At 39.7% G+C, this 20,509-nt stretch overlaps 1 protein-coding gene across 5 annotated transcripts in view; it reads left to right on the forward strand.

Annotated features, from left to right (window-relative positions):
* The window catches only part of ACVR1 (activin A receptor type 1), a 125,243-nt gene that overhangs the window by 36,533 nt on the left and 68,201 nt on the right, over positions 1–20,509 (forward strand). For 2 of the 5 annotated variants that reach the window (XM_081814379.1, XM_081814383.1), the window contains exon 2: positions 14,093–14,388. The exons of 1 other annotated variant lie outside the window; for it this stretch is intronic. The gene's annotated coding sequence lies outside the window, so the exon portion shown is untranslated. Of the gene's footprint in view, positions 1–14,092; positions 14,389–14,581; positions 14,734–20,509 lie in introns of those variants that run through there. 2 more of the 5 variants (XM_081814381.1, XM_081814380.1) reach the window with 2 other exon arrangements.

The raw sequence follows: 20,509 nt of genomic DNA on the forward strand, positions 1-20,509 counted from the left end.
CCCTATGCCCTCTATTATGTCTTCCAGAGTGAGAACAGAATGGAATTCAAAGACAAGCCAAAGTAACTAGTTTTTAGTTGTTACAACGTAAGAACCATTAAGAAACTAGGAAGGAAATGAGTATCACAAAAGTTAAGATAATGGTGGTAATAGTAACACCAGCATCAGCAGTAATGGCTTACCCTTCCATGGTGCTTTTATGTCAGATTCTGTTCTGAGTGCTTTACATATATTCGCTCTTTTTTTTTTTTTTTAATATTTTTTATTTATTTATTTGAGAGAGAGAGAGCGAGCAGGGAGCCCGATGTGGATGCAGGACTCGATCCCAGGACCTCGGGATCATGACCTGAGCTGAAGGCAGATGCTTAACTGAGCCACCCAGGTGCCCACATATGTTCACTCTTAATCCTTACGATAACTCTGTGAGGCAGGCACAACTTTTTTTTTTTTTAAATCTTAATTTTGCAGCTCAGGGAAATGAGGCCCATTAAGTTATGCCCCCAAGGCTGTAGGGATAGTGAATTGCAGGGCCTGGATTCTAACTTAGGCCGTCTGGACTCAGTTCTGAGTTTTAGCTACAGTTAGGGGAGAAGGAAGATATGGCGGGGGGGTAGGGTGTGCAGTGCTGGTCATTTCCTAGAAAACATAATTAGGGCCTGCATTAAAGGTTATAGTTGCGTTTTTAATATATGTGGATTAAATATATAGTCATACAATATGTATCCATAAATCAAACTGTATTTGAGAAATCACAGATGTGGGTGTGAGATTCTTAGTTTCCTTACTATTCTTGATGTACAAAAAACCCCTATAGTTGGGAACCACTCTCTCCCTTGAGAGAGAGCATATTCATATAGAGAAGTTTTGGAAGCTTTTCCCAAAACTGGCATACTACTTCCGTGGAATGTTCATATTTATTTGCCTTTTTTTCCCTTAATTTCCTTACATATTGGATCTTGTCTTTGCCAAAGGCATTAGGAGTTGAGTATAACTCTGAAGTAGAAGTGAAAGCATTTTGTGTGTGTATGTGTGTGTGCACGCATGTGCATGCTAGGAAGGGGCATACAAAATCATATTTAAAATAGCTTCTAAACATGTATTTGACCTGCTCTTCATATGTCCAAAGTGAAATATGATAGGAGGACACCTCATGGTTATGTTAAATCAGTCTAAATTTGGTTGTAAGTTCCGGGAGACTCAGTTGAATTTATGCTAGAGTGTGTTGTCTTAAAATAAACCTGACTACACCGCAATGCTGGTAGAAACAACAAAAATGCTGCTCATGAAACAACTAACACTTTATTAAAAAAAATTATTACCTAAGAGTTCTCCCTCAATACTTAATGCTTTCAAAATTAGAGCTAGCAGAAGCTAGCCTTTTCCTCCCTGCCAATTTTAGAAAATAAGCCATCCTAAAACTTAGAGAACATTATCATTTCCCTCTGGGATCTAAAAAAGTAAGAAGGCAAAATCAGGGAGACAAATATTTATAAAATGGACGAGGGTTTAGTGACCTGAAACTTAGCAGAATTTTTCTCAGAATTGTTGACAGTGTGAATGGTAAACAGAGGCAGTTGCTCATGTTTTACTTCTTTTTAATCCTGTATTGTGCTTTCGTGGTCCTGTCGTCTTATTGAAAGAATCCCAGCTCAGTGATATTCAGCTCACTTTCCAGTTCCACCAGAGAGCAATCCTCAGGCGCTTTCATGTGCAGCTGAAGAATACTACTTTGTTAACCCGTTGGTCTCTCAAGGATATTTGAGTGTGAGAATGTACTTGGCTCTAGTGTAGCTTCTACCTGGGGGAGGGGAGAGCTGACAACTCGCTAGTCTTTTCAGCTCTTCTTGAATTGTTTTTCCAGGGTAGAAACCTGTGTGGCATAAAGTTGGTAAGTTTTTAAATGTGTGTATGGGTGTGTGTAGATACACACGTACACAAATACACACATACACAGTATATATATTGAAGGGGTCAGTTACTTCATCAAATAGAACACATTTTAAGTGAGAATGGTGTTATTAAAACCACTATGAAGAATTAATTTCACATTAGAAATTCTGGCCCAGTTGGGAATTTGGGTTATTGATGGTAAATATAGGTTGTTCGGATTCATTGTCAGGTAGGTGGTTTCTTAAGAGTTGCAATATCACAAATGATCGAAAAGCTGATGTTTCAACTTGTGCTGATGTAAATTAAATCACAGGTGTGGAATCTCGAGGCTTGCGATGAAAAGTCTGCTAACACAATCAACTTCGGGCATGTTTTATTATATAGAATTAATCTATAAAAAATGAATCCTGATGCAAAACCATGTGTTCTAATTAATAGCAGTCCAAATCAAGAGGCTATAATTCCATTAGCGGACTGAATGCGTAATGACTTTTGAGGTGATTAAAAGTATAGAAAATGTCTCTGTTTTGTGGTTACTCATAGAAAATTACTTGGGTAAGGAATCCAGAAATTTAGGTGTTGTAGATAATGTAGTCTAATAATAGCACATGCTTCTGGGAGCAGGCCTACCCCCCCCCCCGCCCACCTCACATCACTCTGACCTCAAAGCACCATTGGAACCCAAAAGAGGATTCCAGAGGGGTTTGCCCTGATTCTAGGTAGGCTGGCCTCGGTCCCTACTCTTTGCTTGCCCCATCTTTCATGCTTCTGCGTCTTCACTTTAGTTTTCTCCCACCAGCTGACATGTCCTTTCTGAGAGCCCCTTCCGGTTTAATTTTTTGCCATTTACCATCAGTCTGAGCAGACTTGTTCTGCCCATCTGATAGGTAGGTGGGGACGGGGGCTCAGAGAGTAGCATGCTCAAGATTCCAGAGCCTAGGAAATGACAGACCTAGGTTCACTTCCCAAACTGAACGATGTGATTCCAAGCTTCGGCTCTTTCCATAAAAATGAAGTGGGAGACATGGTACGTCTATGTAGTTAAGAGCCCAGCATACACTCAGGGTCTGAAGCTGTACAGGAAAAGGGCTGCAGAGCTTTCAGACTGATTTTTTTCCCACAAACTGTTTTATTGAGTTAGTTCATATACTGTAACATCCCCCCTTTCATGGTGTGCAATTCAGTGGCTTTGAGTAAATCCACAGTGTTGTGCAACTGTCACCTCCCCAATATTAGGCCATTTCATCACCCCAAAAAGAAATCATCAGCACGTAAGACTGATTTTAGAGCTAAGAGCATTGAAATAGAAGCTGAAGGTCGGGCTCCCCATCATCCCGTGCACTGGGTGAGGGTAGAAGCCGAGCTCCTGGACCAGTCCCCCAGTGGGCACCAGTGTTTGTTGACTGTGTCACAGAAGCGTTCAGAACAGTAATTCTAAACCTGTTTTTTTTTTTTTTAAACCCATGTCCAATTTTGATAAATTATCTCACATTCTTCTGCCCATTTGTAATAAGAAAATGACAGAATTAAAATTTTTTTCCAGGGGCGCCTGTGTGGCTCAGTTAGTTAAGCGTCTGCCTTCGTGTCAGGTCATGACCCCGGGGTCCTGGGATCAAGCCCTGCATGGGGCTCCCTGCTCAGGGAGAGTCTGCTTCTCCGTCTGCCTCTGACCCTCCCCCATGCTCCTGCTTTCCCTCGAGCATGTGCTGTCCCTCTCTCTCAAATGAATAAATAAAAAAAAAAAATCTTAAAAAAATTTTTTTTCCAAACACATACTTATTTTTTATGTCTTTGATTTTTCTTAAATATATCTGCCACCCCCATTGTTTTGATTGGAGAATCATCTGCATCTCCAGACTTCTAGGTCATCTTCATTGCAGGTTTGCTTGAACATATTCAATGAATCAATACAGTCATGATTTAAAATGACTCATGCATTAAGCAATTTCATGTGTAAACTTAAAGTGATCCCAGCCAGTGAGTACTACTGACAGACACGTTTATTCCTTGGATCTTCCTTCTCTTTTCCTTAATATTCAGCTTTGGCCATTTCCTCCTTTCTGTTACCTTCTTTATGCTTATTAAATTAAGCTCACTTACATTTTATAGCAGTTTATGTATGTGTTCTTTTCTTTCTGCTGTGTGGTATAAAAAGGTTGGGGCTGGGAAAATGGGTAGTGGGGTAGGGAATAACCATTAAGAAGATAGCCTTGTCATGGTAAGAAGAACTCATCTTTTGCCCACTCTGGCCCCCAGCACCTTGACCTAAGACATCTGGAAGGAGGCCAGGGAGTGAGAGCCTAGCCTTGAGAAGTGTACAGGGCCTGGCTCTAAGGGATCATCTTGGGAATAATTTTCTGGGGAAAAAAATGCATGTTTTTCTTATAAGATGAAGCATCTTCCTTCTTACATTTTACTGACAGCATCTTAGTTTCCAGTAATATTACAGTGTTAGCGTGGTATTCAACTGCTGTTCTCAAGTTACTCCTCTATATATATAATTTAGAAAAAGATTATGTTCTAAAGTATTAGAGTAGGGAATACTTCCCTGTATATATATGTAAGTCAGTAGAAACTAAAGTTTAGTGTATACATTTAGTTTACACATTGTCTTTTTGTATGAAATAAGAAACACTTTAGTTTTTTCTTAGTTTCTATAATTTAGAATTTGGGGATTTTTTTTCTTTTTTTTGCCTTGAATTAAAAACCATGACAACACTAAAAGTGGATCCTGGTAGGCCTACCTCTTTTTTTTTTTTTTTTCCATTAGCATAATTATTTCTCAATTTTTATTGTTCATATTTCCTTTGGAGAATCCCTCTTATGCTCTGAATCCATTATCAGGGTTCACCCATTCATCCATCAACATTTATTAAGGATCTTTTATTTATAAGAGTGTCCCTGATGTTTCAGAGATGAAAAAATACTCCTTATCTTCTAGGAATCACAGACTCACTAGGCAGTGAAATTAAAAAAAAAAAAAAGAGAAAGAAAAAAAGAAATGTACTTTTTAGATGCCATGATAATTAAGTTTGGGAACAACAGATGAGGATGCATGTACCTCAGACAGGGTGTAGGCATGGGGGCAGGGAAGGCTTCCATCAGGAGGTGATTTGTGAGCTGATCTTGAAGCATAGGGATTTGACAGATGGAAAAAGACATTTTGCGGGGACAAGGGTAAAGGCAGGAGGTGAATAAGATTGTGGCGTCTTCAGGGTGCTGTATGGTGCAATTAGGGTCGGAGTACCTGTAGGGTGATAACTGGATGAGGTTGGAGAGGTCTCAGGGCAGGACATGGAAATCAGGAATTTGCACATGCTGAGGAGAGCCATTGGTGGTTAAGCAGAGGAGAGGCAGTTCAGTGGGTGTTGACTGCCCTGTCCGCAGGTACCCAGAGGAGATCACCAAGGAGGCAGTTGGAAATATTGCTGGTGGGAGACCATAAGAGCCGGGACAAAGGCAGTGGTGGGGTTTGTAAGGTGAACCCCTTGGTTTCCAACTTTGTCATCAAGGTTCATTGGTGGTTCCATTGCATGAGATAGGACATAAAGGAAGACTGGCAAATTTGGGGTGGTGGGTCAGGTGGACATGCTGACTTTAGTTTTGTTAATCTAGATTCCTTGTCTTGGGAACTTGGCATATTCTCATGCCCCTTGAGAGACTGTTCTTGAACAGCGCCCCCCAAACACTGTTCTACTTCTTTTTGTGCATTTTCTTACTCAATTATCCTTAAGTTGGCAAACAAATTATTGGTAAGCAAATTAAAAGCAAACCTCTATGAGTTAAGAACCCAATGGCTAAATTAAATGAAAAGTGTTATTTTTATCTTTTTTTTTTAGATGAGTGGGTTGTATGCCATCTCAGTACAGGAGTAGATTGGAAAACCATTTTTAATTAAAGATGTAGCCTTTCTTGTTGGCATAATTCTTGAGGAATCCTGCTAGCAATTGTAAAAGAAATATCTAAACAGAATTTTTGAGCTGGAGGGAAACTTAGCAACTTGGGCCACCACTCTGAATTTATAATTAGGGAAAATGGATGCCAGAGAGGATAAGTGACTTCCAGTGTCACACAGCTATGGTGCAGGGACATGTCTAGTGCCTCAGTTCAGTGTTTTCTTCACCATGCCTTGATGACTCCCTACAGTCATCCCATCAACATGATGGAGCAGAGTTGGAAGAACTGTAATGTTCAAGGCTGCTCAATCTCTGGTAGACCCAGAGTCACCTGTGTTCTTGACTTTAATCTTAAATTAATCTCACTGTTCATCAGTCAGCAAGCTTGTCTAACATGATTATGGATATAGAATATACACACATGCAGACAAAGAGTAAAAACAAGAAAAGAAAGCCATAAAAATATTGTTCAGTGTTAATTTCTTTTTTTAACTTTACTGGGTCTTTTTTTTGTTTGTTACCTTGTTCTCTCCGCACGGGGGTGGGGGTTTGGGGGGGGCAAGCAGTTTTCCTGCCTAGCCTTGGAAATGCCTATATGCCTGTGGGCAAATAATATATTAAACCAAACAATTAGAAAAAGAATGTTGATTGCCTTTTATTCAGTTTATTCTTAGTGAACCTTAATTAGGGAGAGGGATCTGGTGAAAGTTTATTTAGGTTGCTAGTTGACATAATATTTTCAAGAGGGCATTGGAAGAATGGTTTTTAAAAGCTTTAGTTCTGTCTTCTCGTGTTTTGCAGTAGCCCTATCAGTGTTTCTGGAAATTTTTGTAGATGCAATTTTGAAAAACTTAACCTTATTTTGGAGATGTTTAGTTAATAAATGTATTAAGAAAACTTAATACCATTCTGAAGTGAGGACTACTTTTATGAAGTAGTATTTTTTCTACAGTTTTTTTATATGTTTCTTTATGTTTCTTTGTGTTAGCCTGTTCCACTCAAATAAGAGGTTTTAGTACATTTTGCACCGTTTTAAATTTAAGCTTAGGGTAGAAGCTTAGTCATTTAGTGATAGAGAAGTTTTAGGTTACCAAGTTTATGAGGTTGAAATAATTAATGCTTGGGATGTTTCTATAATTTTAAGCTTCATTCATTCCACGAATATTTAAATAGTTCTGGTGTGATGCTAGACCAGGTTGTGGAGGTTACAGCGGGATATTGGATACACAGAGCCCCTACTTCCAAGAAGCTTCCCTGTTGAAGCTTTGCTAATGTCTATCTAGTGAGGATATAAACACAGGAACTCCAGAGTAAAGCTTAGGAGAAACAAAATGCCAGACTGCTCATTAGAAAACCAGAAAGTCTGGTTCTGGCCCACGTGGGAGGCATCCCTGCGAACTCTTGTAAAAGTGCTTTGAGATCATCAGCTGATGAAAGCCTCCATAGTTTTATGTGTGAGGGTAATTACCAAGGATTGCCACATTACTTTGAGACAACAGATGAAACACGGTAATGGGGATTGCTGCAGTGCTGCAGGAATTGGATTTACATTCGTGAAAGCTGACCCAACAGACTGAGAAAGGCAATCTAATTACCAGGGAAGTCTAATTCTGTTTCGAGAGCATGGATTGGGAGGATGGAAGAAATGCCATGTTCCTCCATTCTTACCTCTATCTGTTATTCATCCCTCTGTTCACAAGGTGTTCTGATTTCTCACTTAGAACCTTTTTGAGATTTAGAGATAGTTGGAATAGAGCTAGTGGGGTTTCTTGAAACTCAGATCTCATCTAGGAACTGACATGACACCATGGATCAACCACAGACCCATTAGCTGGGGGAGGGCTAACAGGACTTGAAAAAATGAACACCTATAGTATGAAGGGAAGATAGAAAAATAACAGGGAAAATGCAGTGGATTCACTGGATTTCTTTTCTTTTTTCTTTCCTTCTTTCTTTTTTTTTTTTTTAAAGAGGGCTCCATGCCCAGCACGGGGCTTGATCTTGCGACTGTGAGATCAAGACCTGAGCCAAGATCAAGAGTCGGACATTTAATCGACTGAGCCAACCAGGCAACCCCAGATCCATTGGATTTCTTTATCAAGCTACTAGCTGTGCTACAAGGCCTACCAAAGGCTTGCTGTGCAATTGGTAACATCAGCTGAACAGAAATGCTATTTCCTTCCCAAACTGGTTAACAAGACACAATTGGGCTTTACCTAGAGACGGGAATAACGAACGGAAAAGACAGGGCAGGAATGGAAAAGGAAAGAGAGAAGGAGCGAGTTACGTGGGCTACCTAGGAGTGAGGTGTGTGTGTTTGTCTGTCTTTTGTTGAATCTTCTCTTCCCTGAAGTCACACCTCCTCTCTAGTGAGGAGTTGACTAAGGGGTATTCTATTTTAGTCTGCAGCCTTCCCATCTGGTGTCTGGATTTCTTCTAAGCTGCCACCAGTTGGGGAATGAGGATGGGGTATTAGTCTTTCATGCTGTCTCCTTTCAGGCTTCCCTACAGAACCCTTTATAATACTTATTTAAAAATGGCTATTTTTATGAGTCAAAATGGTCAAATTATAGCATTTTCAAATGATTCAGTGTAATGTCAACCTTATGATTCTCTGTCTTTATCACTGTCTCCTCTTCTTATACCTGCCCCTTAAATATTGCATTTATAATGATAGCTACCATTTATTAGCACCCACCATATGCTGTGGACTTCACATGGACTCTGCAAGGAAGTCATGGTGCCCATTTTGCCTGTGAGAGACTGAGGCTCAGATAGTTGGCCCAAGATTACATGATTAGCAAGGCTCTTTGATTCAAGCTTGGAACCCTTTTCGTGCTACTATATCCCAATGCCTTTGTTTCCTTGAGTTTCACCCTTGGTCCTTACGCTTTGTATTCTGGCACAAATAAATGAATCTTTGGCTGGACAGATGGGTAAATGGGATTTTGAAGGGCCACAGAGCCACTTCAGATGAGGGTGTTTGTGATTATAAACTATAAGCAGGTTATCTTCAGGAATAGTTTGGTGCTTAATGACATTCATTCCTGTCAGAATTCACAGTGAATATCTCTCATCTCAGCCAAATTATAACTTAAATTCGGGAAGGAGAAAGGTGCTCTAATATTCGGGTCTTAAATCTATCACTAGGGCCATAGCACTAGGAAATTTCATCTTCATCTTATCTCCATTTAGGTTGCTCTTCTCTCTAGGCTTTGAGACAGACCTTAGTCTTTTCCTTCAAACATCCTGAAGACTTTGTTTTTCTTCCTTTTGCCTCTTGTCCTCAACTCTTTTTCTTCTATCCCTTACAAGTCCAGGGGGTTTGATCTCTACTCATTCTCCATACACCTGAAGAGAATAGTTATTTCCATGCAGAGTTCCTTCCCAGGATCTCTTGGGAAATTTATGTCATTCCAGATCCCCAAAACAATCAGTTAAGAAATCAGGTAAATGGGAAAAAGTATTGCAATTCTCCTGTGAGAATTAAACAATTAACAGAGACAGTGGTAGATCGAAGGAATCCGCTGATGTCAAGTTGAATGCTAGCCTGTGGAGTGAAGGATAAGATTGACTTTTCCCAGAGCCAGGACCAGGGTAGGAGCACAGAGGAGAGAATGGGTCGTGATTGCGTGTAGCTGTTGCTATGTTATAAATATGTGTTTGTGGCCCTGTCTGCTGCTACTGGTGAGTCATCCTTGCAAATAAAGTAAGTTTATATACATAGCATATTGTATACAAATCCTGTGCGTGGTATTCCAGGAACTACGTTTCTGAAGCAGAAGTCTTTAAAATGGCAATTTCAACATGTGATTCTGTGCAGTGCTGTTAACCTTCCTCATAGATTCAAATTGCAGGTTATTGCAGGGGTCAACCAACTTTTTCTCTGAACGGCCAGATAGTAAATATTTTAGGCTTTGCCAAGGCATATGGACTCTGTCAGAACTATCAGCTCTGCTGTTTTAGCGTGAAAGCAGCCATGGGCTATACGTCAAATGAACAAGTGGGGCTGTGTTCCAATAAAACATTTATTTACCAAAACAGACTGCGGGCTGGATTTGGCCAGCTCTTGGAATACTACCCAATAATGTTCACTGGCATTTTCTAGCATCTGAATATTTGTTATAGGCTACAGTTCTTTGTAAATAACATTATTTCTTACTTATGTGACATTTTTAAAGAAGATATCCGTAATAGTGACTGAAGAATATTTGGAAGTATTTTAAGAAGAACTATAATTGGGAGAATAATTCTGGAGAAATTCCTGGAAATTCACATTTCTCATTCCTAATTCCCAAAGATGAAAATCTTTTGAGAATTTGGAAACCCCCGGAGAAGGGGATCTGCTGTATCTCCATGCTCCTCCCTACTTCCGGATTCAGTCACCATTTATCTTTTTCTCAGCTTTGTATGGCTTTCCCTGTTCTTTCTGTTTCATGGTGTCCCCCGAGTTTATCAGTTGTCTCAGGCATGTGGCCTAGTTTGTTCCACTGGGAGACTGGATATCTTGGGAACCAGCTGATATCCCCATTGCCTTTCTCCAGAATTACTAAGCGATCATACCTGTCTTTCCCACGTATTCAAGTGTCTGGAATAGGTAATTCTTCAAGGATACTTGACATTCATATGCTTGGTCGTAGCGATATTATTTTAGAGCCAGAACAAGAGGACATTTGTAGTGTGATTTGTAGATGATTTGTGTTATTGTTTGGGATTGGTGTGCTTTATGCTTTTCCTACCACTGTGCTTTCATGCTTCTATTATTCTAAGGAGTAGAAAACAGGAAAGGGGACTAAGAGTATTTACTATGAGCATTGAGCGCAGTTCTTACAAACTGTCAAGATGTAATTTCGCTTATTGGCAATTAAGAACATAGATTTTGGAGTCAGCAAAACTTGAATTGATTCTTGGGTTTTCCACTTACTAAAAAAATGTGATGGGGTGCCTGGGTGGCTCAGTCTGTTAAGCGTCTGCCTTCAGCTCAGGTCATGATCTCAGGGTCCTGGGATCGAGCCTCAGCATCACATCGGGCTCCCTGCTCGGCAGGGAGTCTGCTTCTCCCTTTCCCTCCCCCTGCTTGTGCGCTCTCTCTCTCTCATAAATAAATAAATTAATTAATTAAAAAAATCTTTTTTAAAAAAGTGTGATCTTGGGCAGTTTTACTTAACCTCTCTAACATTGTTTTCTTATCTTCCAAATGGGAATAATAATACCTTCGTCTCAATTTTTGTGCTGTTAGGATTAAATCATATGATGCAAGTGTGTGGTTAGCACAGTTCTGGAACTAAGAGCTCACTAAATGATAGCTGGCGTTATTAGTAAATGTCAAAGATGGAAGGCATTTACCTTGTTTCATGGGAAAGGAAACAAATTCACAGAGGTTTAGTGATTTGGGGAAGATCACATTAAGTAGGTTGGAAAACCGGGTTTGGCTCTTTCCTAAGTCCATGTTCTTGCAACCATATGCTGCTTCTTAAAGTAATTGCAGTTAAGAGTAATTTGACAGCAAGATCCACCATGGCTTATTTGGGTTATGTGGCTGGGTGGATAAACAGGGAAGGTATGGGATGATGTGTTTTTTTTTTTTTTAATTTTTTTATTGAAGTATAATTGGCTTATAACAATATTTTAGTTTCAGGTATATAACACAATTCAGTATCTGTGTATATTGTAAAATGATTGCTACAGTAAGTGTAATTAACATCCATCCCCATTTGAGGGGTACTGTCTTGAAATCTGCATTATTTGGAAGCTACAATTTCTAGAGGCCACGGATGCAGTTATAATTAAATAGTTGAGAAAACCTGCCCTGAATTTTTTTTTCTTCCTGTTGCTTAGCTGCTTTGTTGACTGCCAAGAACTTGTTTGATTTTAAGTACCTTTTATGCTTGCCTATTCCTCAGGTCCCATCATAATACAATAACTTTTAAGAAACTATTGTATGTTCTTTTAAATTGGATTAAAGAAAAATATACTGCTATGTTAAATCCACACTTGGAGTAAGAACTTTTCTTTTTTTCTCTTTTCCCCCCTTCCTTACCCTTACTCTCCACCACTGGAGAGGAATGTGCCTCTAACCTTTATAAAGGGTCAGATTTTCGTACAGCACGATTAGCTGCCAATAATTAAACCCCAGTAAGCCAAACAAAGGAGTTGGCTACGGTTTTAGAAAAAAACTCAGCTCAATGAAAGTTTTGTGACAAGTTGCTGGAGTTTGCTACATCGATAGTTATTTTATAGCACTGATTTTAATTGGTGCACATCTCTTTTGTTTTATTTGTTTTTGTTTTTTTAGCCATTCTTGGGGTTTTGAACATAACTGCTTTCCACTGCCTTTCAGGATCTGCCAAGCTTGCTTATTGGCTTGAAGTGTATTTGTGTGGAGATGGGTCCTGTGTAGAACATTTAAGAGTTAAGTATCTGGAATTTGCTACAGATACTTTGGATCCTTTTTAACCAACCTGTTCTTCCTTGTAGTACACCACAGCTTTGACTTCAATCCATGGGTTATAAGAGAACCTGATGAACTCTAAAACAAATATTAAATTATGTTTAATTTGAAGACTTGAGTTTTATCCAGTAACTCTTGAGCACCAGCTCATGTTAGGTACTGGGAAGAAATGATATAGTAGAAGGATAATATGTGATTCTTTCCTAGTTTTAAATTGGTTTTGAGACAAACCTAGTTCAAGGCAGAGGATTAAGTGCCAGGTTGAGTCATATAGAATATAAATGCCAGAGGAGTCAGAATGGAAAGATCTGGAAAATACAAGAATCACTAAAGAAGGCTGAACAGAGGCGGGAGAGCATGGTCTTGAAGGAATTCCATGCAGTGAAGGTAATAGGTAGGGCTGGAAGTTGGAAAGGAAATAGAAGCACCTTTGTAATTAAAAAGTCAAACTCTGACAGTTTTTCTGATGATTCTTTTTTTGAAAGAATCAGAGAAATATGCACCAGTGTTCCTTATTTTCTTGCTATCTAAAGCTCCCTCCGAGAGAGTACCTATAACTTGGTAAGCCCTCGGCAGGGCAGCTTAGCACAATGGCCCCCAACTAAAACATAGATTTAGCAAAGGGGAAAGCAACTTCAGTGTCAATCTGCCAAATTTCTCTGGCCCCCACCTCTCAGGAAACATCAGGGTTTTAGCAACTCAAGGTTGTGGATGCTGCTTTGTTAATGAGTTTATTTTTAAGGATGTCCACTCTAGAAATGGATTTTTATTCTCTAACTTCACTAAATGATTGCTACAAATGTGAAATTTCTGGTTGACCTTTCTATGGAGGGGATATTGTCCTATTTTTAGTGTGCGTTTTACATGTCTAGACTGTCTTTTCAAATTGATTAAGAGCCTTGATTTAAACTGAAGCAAGAAAAGGTTTGATAATATTTGTAATGCATTTCCCTTGAATTTCAGGGTTGTGATTTTCCTTCCAAATAATTATTTAGGAATGTAGTATTTTGGGTTTGTTTTCTGTTTAAATTTATTTACATGAACATTTTCTTGGCAAAATGTACCTCAAGGTTAAAAAAAAAAGGTGCTGTTTTTTGAAAGGACTAAATTCTTCAGTGTTTTGTGTGACTTCATTTGAATGGAAAAGTTTGGTTCTAATAAAAATTTCCTCTTCCTTTGGCAAATGTTGATGTTTTTAAAGTCTTCCTAAAGGAAAGGGGAGCTTGGGTGGCTTTTTGTTTTTTTGTTAGTTATCTAGAGCCCCTTCCCTTCCGCTTGGTGCTCCTTCCCTACCATTGTTTTATGAGCCTTTGAACTAGTACTATCTACAACTGAGAATGGTAGTTGAAAGTGGACCTAAACCAGATCATTTCTGGGTGGGACACATAAGAAACTGGTTCCTCTGGTGCAGTGGGGTGTCTCTAGGAGGAGCAGGGGGTCTGGAGAGAGACTTTCATTCTATACTTGTATACCGTTTGAATGTTTTTTGTTTTTAAACAAGTATATGTAATAAATATATGCAAAGCCATTGTTTTTGGTTTGTTTTTGTAATTGGCTGGAGTCCATGGTATATAGCTTTAAAGGAACTTGATTTTGAAATTTACCAACTGCAGATCTTACTGAGTTTTGTGTCACTTAGAAAAATATTTAAAGACCAGCGTGGATCTGTGACCTCAACATACCGCGCTTCATTGTTTTTCAACCCCTTCCATAATTGCCTCACTTGTAAATTGGCCTTAAGTTTCGTGGTCCCCATGGAAAGGCTTGTCAAGTGTGCACTTCCTTTAGCCAGCACAGTCACAACTGCAGAATTTTCTTCTGCTTAGCTGGTTTTCCTTCTTCTTCCCCTCTGCAGCCCTGAGCAGCTTGCGGGTGTCACATTGCCGGAGCAGAACTGCTGGAGAACTTCTCATGACTCCCGGAGCTCCTCCCGCTGCCTTAGTCTCCAGTGAACAGTGAACGAGGGAGCAGAGCTGTGAACCAGAGCACACTGCCTGAGGGACTGTGGGAAGACATGACGGGGTGCCGGCTTTAAGGTAGCTGAGTCAGCTTACCCAGGAGCTCTGCGAGCAGCGTTGCCAGAGCCAGCCCTCGAGCCATTTCAACAAATCACCTCTTTTAATGCTCTTTGGCAGAGATCGAATCTACACGGTAAATTCTTAGCCACAGTTTTTATTTTGTTGATTTATATGAATCCGGTATAAAAAGGGTAGGACTCTAGCCTAATTGTTCTTCGTTCTTTTTTTTTTTTTTAAGATTTTATTTATTTGTTTATTTTTTGACAGCGAGAGAGAGAGAGAGAGAGAGAGCGAGAGAGCACAAGCAGGGGGAAAGGCAGAGGGAGAGGGAGAAGCAGGCTCCCCGCCGAGCAGGGAGCCCGGTGTGGAACTCAATCCCAGGATCCTGGGATCATGACCTGAGCCGAAGGCAGACGCCCAACGACTGAGCCACCCAGGCGTCCCCCTAATTGTTCTTAGTTCTTGCATTGCCGTGAAGGTGGGCTTCTCTCTCTCTCTTTTTTTTGGGGTGGAACTGCTTAGTTATTCTTTACCGTTGGCCAGTTTATTCAAATACTGTCAATATTTTCCTAAATATAAAATACTTCTGCCATTCTTTTCCCCTTATAGGGCCACTTTTCTTCTTTCTTCCTTCAAAGATTTTATTTATTTGAGAGAGAGAGAGAGAGAGAGTGTGTGTGCGCAGGAGCAGGGGAGGGGGAGAGGGAGAAGCAGGCTCCCTACTGAGCAGGGAGCCCCATGTGGCTCAATCCCAGGACCCCGAGATCATGAACTGAGTCAAAGTCCACTGCTTAACCGAATGAACCACCCAGGCGCCCCTTGATTATTTAATTTCAAAATAGTACAAAACAGTATAAAATACAGACCTATAAACAGGTAAAATTTCCTCCCTGCCTTTCCTCTTTTACCCAAAGCTAGTAATTTGGAACACATACTTTTCCATACACAAATCTTACCGTATTACAAATAAAATCTGCATATTAATTATGTTTAAAAATTGATGAACATGACTACACATTTTGTTTTACAACTTGCTTTTTCCTTGCACTTGTTAAGTTGTGGACATTTTCCCTTTTAAGCAGAATCTCAGTCTAAATAATGACTGCTTAGTGTTCCTTATAAGGCTGTAACATAATGACCAGTCCTCAAGTGAGGGGTTAGCCTATAATTTAAAGGGGGATGCGGGGGGAGACCTTTCACATGAGGGAGAAAACAAAAGCCACGGCTGTTGACATTGGACTTTTTAGTCTTAATGATGTGAGTTTTTATTTTCCAAGGCAGATGATGCACAGCTTTGTGCTGTTGCCGAGGTGTCAGTTACGTCAAATTTTCATCTTCTGGGTGCCTGGAAGGAACTTCTTTGGCACTAGGCTGTGTTAATATATTAGTATAGTTGTTGGTTCTGGCTACCGTCCTTGGAGCATGTTGAGCGATTTTCATGCCCATTTAAGGTGGTATGGGGTTGAATTAGTTTTAAGAGGAAGTAATGAATAACTGGGATGGAATTAAGAGGCTGACTTTATTTCGCATATGTATTTATTTGATGGAGGAAGGAAGAGATGGTGGTGTTTGTTAATTGCTAACCCTGTGATTCTTAATTATGAAACAGGGTTAAAGTTGTTCCGCGCAGTAGTTCCCTAGTGTGTTTGACAGTGAGAATCACCAGAGAAGTTTTCAGATAACTGGGGATTGGGGTTGAATATTTGTATTGTTGTTTCTTTATAAAATATTTATTTTTAGGAAGGTGATATAATCACTGTTTGTAAGATTAAAAAGGCACAAGAGAGTGAAAAAATAAGTTTCACTCCTCCCCATTTCCCAGGTGCCCAGTGTTCTTGCTAGAGGCAGCCATTGTTAACCAATTTTTTGTGTATTCTTTCAGAGATTTCAAGGCATATATAATATACCAGCACATAACCTATAGATTATTGCAGTTTCTTGTGTGTGTATGTGTTTAAAGATTTTATTTATTTATTTGACAGAGAGAGAGAGTGTGAGAGAATACAAACAGGGGGAGGGGTAGAGGGAGAGGGAGAAGCAGACTCCCCTCTGAGCAGCGAGCCTGAAGAGGAGCTCGATCTCAGGACCCTGGGATCATGACCTGAACTGAAAGCAGACGCTTAACCAGCTGAGCCACCCAGGCGCCCGTGTGTGTGTGTTGTTTTTTTTTTAAATCCCGATGGTAACAGTATACACTGTTTTGTGCCTTTTTTCATTGCGATAATATTTCTTGGAAGATCTTCCTTATTAATACTGCATTCTTTTTTAATGGATGCCTAGTATTCCACTGTGGACATGTGCTATAATTTATTTAACCAGTGCTATGTTGATGGCTACCTAGATGACTTCTAGTCTATTGTTTATTATTATGAACAGGGCTCTAGGGACTATAACCTTGTACAGATAGCATTTCAAACATGTTCATGAGCATTTCTGTAGGATCCATTTCTCGTAGTAGAATTGCTGTGTCAGAGGGTACACACACATTTTAAATACGGTAGAAATTTATTGCCAGGTTACTCTGCTCATTGGGCTTGCGAAGTTTTAGATTTTTTTTTTTTTTTTTTAAGATTTTATTTATCTGTTTGAGAGAAGGAGAGAGAGATAGCAAGACAGAGAGCACCAGCAGAGGGGAGAGGGAGAAGCAACCTCCCTGCTGAGCAGGGAGCCTGATGTGGGGCTCGATCCCAGGACCCTGAGATCATGACCTGAGCTGAAGGCAGATGCTTAACCGACTGAGCCACCCAGGCGCCCCAAAGTTTTAGATTTCAACAGCACTGGATGAGAACACTCTTCCTCATACCCTTGCTGATCACAGTACGATTGTCAGAGGTGTTTTTCTTTGCCAAATGGATAGGTGAAAAATGATAGTTTAATGTAGCTTTAATTTGCATTTGTATTTTCATTGACCTTGACCATCTTTTCATAATTTTAAAGACCATTTGTATTTCCCGTTGTGTTCCCCCTATGTTTGTGTCCTTCGTCCGTTTTCCCATTGGGTTATTGATCTTTCTGTTATCAGTTCAAAGGACCTCCTGTGCATTAACAAAATTAAGTGTGATAAGTGATATTTATATGTTGTCATTTGTACAAAAATAAAAATTATTTTGCTGTGCAGATTATTTAAAAATCAGTATACTTAAATTTACCACTTTATTCGTTCAACAGCTACTTATGGAATACCTCTTAGGCATTAGGCACTTGTTCTAGGCAGCAGTGTATATAATAGTGGAGAAAACCGATCCCAATTCTTGTTCCATGGAGCTTACATTGTAGGGGAAGAGACAGTCAATAACAGATGTTCACAAGGATTTGTAGAGCTAACTTTCTGTGGCTAAAAACCTATCTCATGGTTCCTTGGATGTCGTGTGGTTCAGTTTTCAGGTTTAAATCTTTGATCCATCTGGAATGTTAGGTATGAATCCAACTTAATTTTTCTCTAGATGCTCTATTAATTAGAATAAGGCTGAGTTGCTGTAACCAAGGGATATGCTATGGTTCAAAGAACATAGAAGTTGATTTTTTCCTCACCTAACAGTCCCCGTGTGAGCAAACCAGGTCAGCAGAACCTCCGATGTCCACTAGTCGTTGAGACTCTTGTTCCTTCTGTTCAGTTGTCACTGTAGTTATCTTCATGGCCATAGATGGCTTCCGCGTATCTGGGCTCCCTCTGTGCAAAGGACAAAGGAGAAAGTCCAAGGCAAGTGATCACTTCTACTTCCATTGGTGAGAACTTAGTCTTGGGGCTTATCTAGCTACAAGGGAGAGTGGGGAATGCAATTTCTGCAGGTCAACATACACCCAAGAAGCAGCCAAGAAGGAATTTTAGTGGAAAATTAATGGTCTTTGTCCCATTGGCTAGTCGTTCCAATTTTACTGAATACTCCCAGCTTTTCTCCTTTGATTTCTTTTGTATTATACATTCCTGTATACACTTTGGTCTATTTCGGGGATATCCATTTGGTTTCATTCATCTCTCTGCCCATACATGTACCAGGATCAGTTTTTTAACTCTTGGAGCTTATGTGTGTGGTACTACCCCTTGTGATGGGGGTAGTTCCATTTTACAAAATTTTTGTATTATGTTTCCTTTGACAGAATTTTAAAGTTCCATTTTATAGAATATTCACGTCTATTTTCATGTGTGAGGTTTTTAAAAAATATATGAACTTTAAAATAATCATATCTTCACTACTCCCTCCTCTCTAAGAAGAAAACTTGCTCATATTATGATTGGGGTTGTGATATATGTATAGATACTTTGCGAGGGCTCACCTCTTTATGATGTTAATTTTTCTTGTTGGATGATAATGTTGCACAGTGTTTGGGAAACATTGATCTGGACTCTACAATCTTTCTGTATCCTTGACCCATGAAACTTATATGACTGAAGGAAGAGAGGGGAAAGACCAACTTATAAGCTATTATGTTAATTTTATTTAATAATTTATTTCTGATTATGACTGGATAACCGATGCCTATTTCTCTATTAAAAATGAATAAACTTGGAAGTTGAAAAAACAGTTTTCCTATTTGAAGATAAAAAATAGTTGATATTTCATGGGACGCCTGGGTGGCTCAGTTGGTTAAACGTCTGCCTTCAGCTCAGGTCATGATCCCAGGGTCCTGGGATCGAGCCCTGAATTGGGCTCTTTGCTCAGCAGGAAGCCTGCTTCTCCCTCTCCCTCTGCTGCTCCCCCTACTTGCACTCTCTCTCTGACAAATAAATAATGAAAATCTTTAAAAAAATAGTTGATATTTTAGAAGTTTATTACAAAAACTTATTTGTGGCACAAATCTGGGCAGATTTTTGCGTATACATGATACGCAGTGCTGTTACTTCCTCAGTGTGTGTGTGCGTGTGTGTGTGTGTGTGTGTGTATGTCTGTTAGTCTGCACCTTTTTTTTTAACAGCACACATTCTGTTTTTGTCTCTTTTTTTTATTGTAAAATAAGACACAGATGCAGATATCCGTACAAAGCATACATAACTTAGTTAATTATTATAAGGTGAATATTTTTTTGACCACCACACGGATGAGGAGACAGAATATTAGCAGTCTCCCTCGAGCCCCTGGTGTGTCCCATGCCAGACACAGCCCCTCTCCCCCTCCAGAGGTCAGTCGCTGCTTTCTTGACTTCCGGAGTAATTGCTCTGTTGCCTTTCTTTATGGTTTTATCACCCGTGTGTGCATACCTAGCCACTGTACTTTAGTCTTGCACATCTTTTTATGTCTAAGTCTCTTAAACCTCAGGTTCCCCCTGAAACCCTTTCCCTTCCTTATAGTTTATCCGTTGAAGAACCCATCCATTTGACCTCTAACTTCCTACTGGCTGGATTTGGTGATTGCAACCTCATAGTTCAATTCAGCTTGTTCTTTTCCTTTTAGTGGGAAGTAGTGTTTTACCGCCACTTTCTGAGCACCAGTCATACTTACTGCTGCTGGGTAGGTCATTATCTCTAGGCCTTTCAGGGGACAGAGGACAACTACATATAAAATATTTCATGAGTTCATACTGATACTTCCAATTCAAAATCAGGTGATAAGGTTCTTACTTAACCTTCTGTGTATTGCCTTTATTTCACGTGGAGAATTGTGGTTCTTCCAACACAGCAGGAGATGATAGAATTCGAATGTACCACAGTAACTCGTCAGCTTTCTGCCACATTATACACAGAGTATTCTCAATACTGCCACAATCCTAACACTGAGCGACTCGTTACAATAACTGAAAAGCAATGAAAATAACTTCCTATTGGTATGCTGTTCCCATTCTCCCTGCAATTTTTTTTGGCGGGTCGGGGTGGGGGGGTAAGTGCAGGGGTTGTTTATAGTTGAAAATTGGGCAAATTTAAACACTGATTAGCTTTTAGATGATATTTGGAGGAGGAATACTTTTAATTTTGTTAGGTGAGATGTTGATTTTATAGTTGTATTTAGAAAAAGTCCTTATTTGTGAGAGAATTTGTGGGTGAAATGATGTGACATCTGGGATTCTCATTAAAATACCTCAGGAAGAGAATGGGCAGAATAGAGGAAGTAAGATGGCTTATTTTTTTTTTTTTTTTTTTTAAAGATTTTATTTATTTATTTGAGACAGAGAATGAGAGAGAGAGAGCACATGAGAGGGGGGAGGGTCAGAGAGAGAAGCAAGCTCCTTGCCGAGCAGGGAGCCCGATGCGGGACTCGATCCAGGGACTCCAGGATCATGACCTGAGCCGAAGGCAGTCACTTAACCAACTGAGCCACCCA

Source organism: Leptonychotes weddellii, chromosome 3 (genome assembly GCF_054177405.1).
Source record: "Leptonychotes weddellii isolate Sample4059 chromosome 3, ASM5417740v2, whole genome shotgun sequence".
Taxonomy (NCBI): domain Eukaryota; kingdom Metazoa; phylum Chordata; class Mammalia; order Carnivora; family Phocidae; genus Leptonychotes; species Leptonychotes weddellii.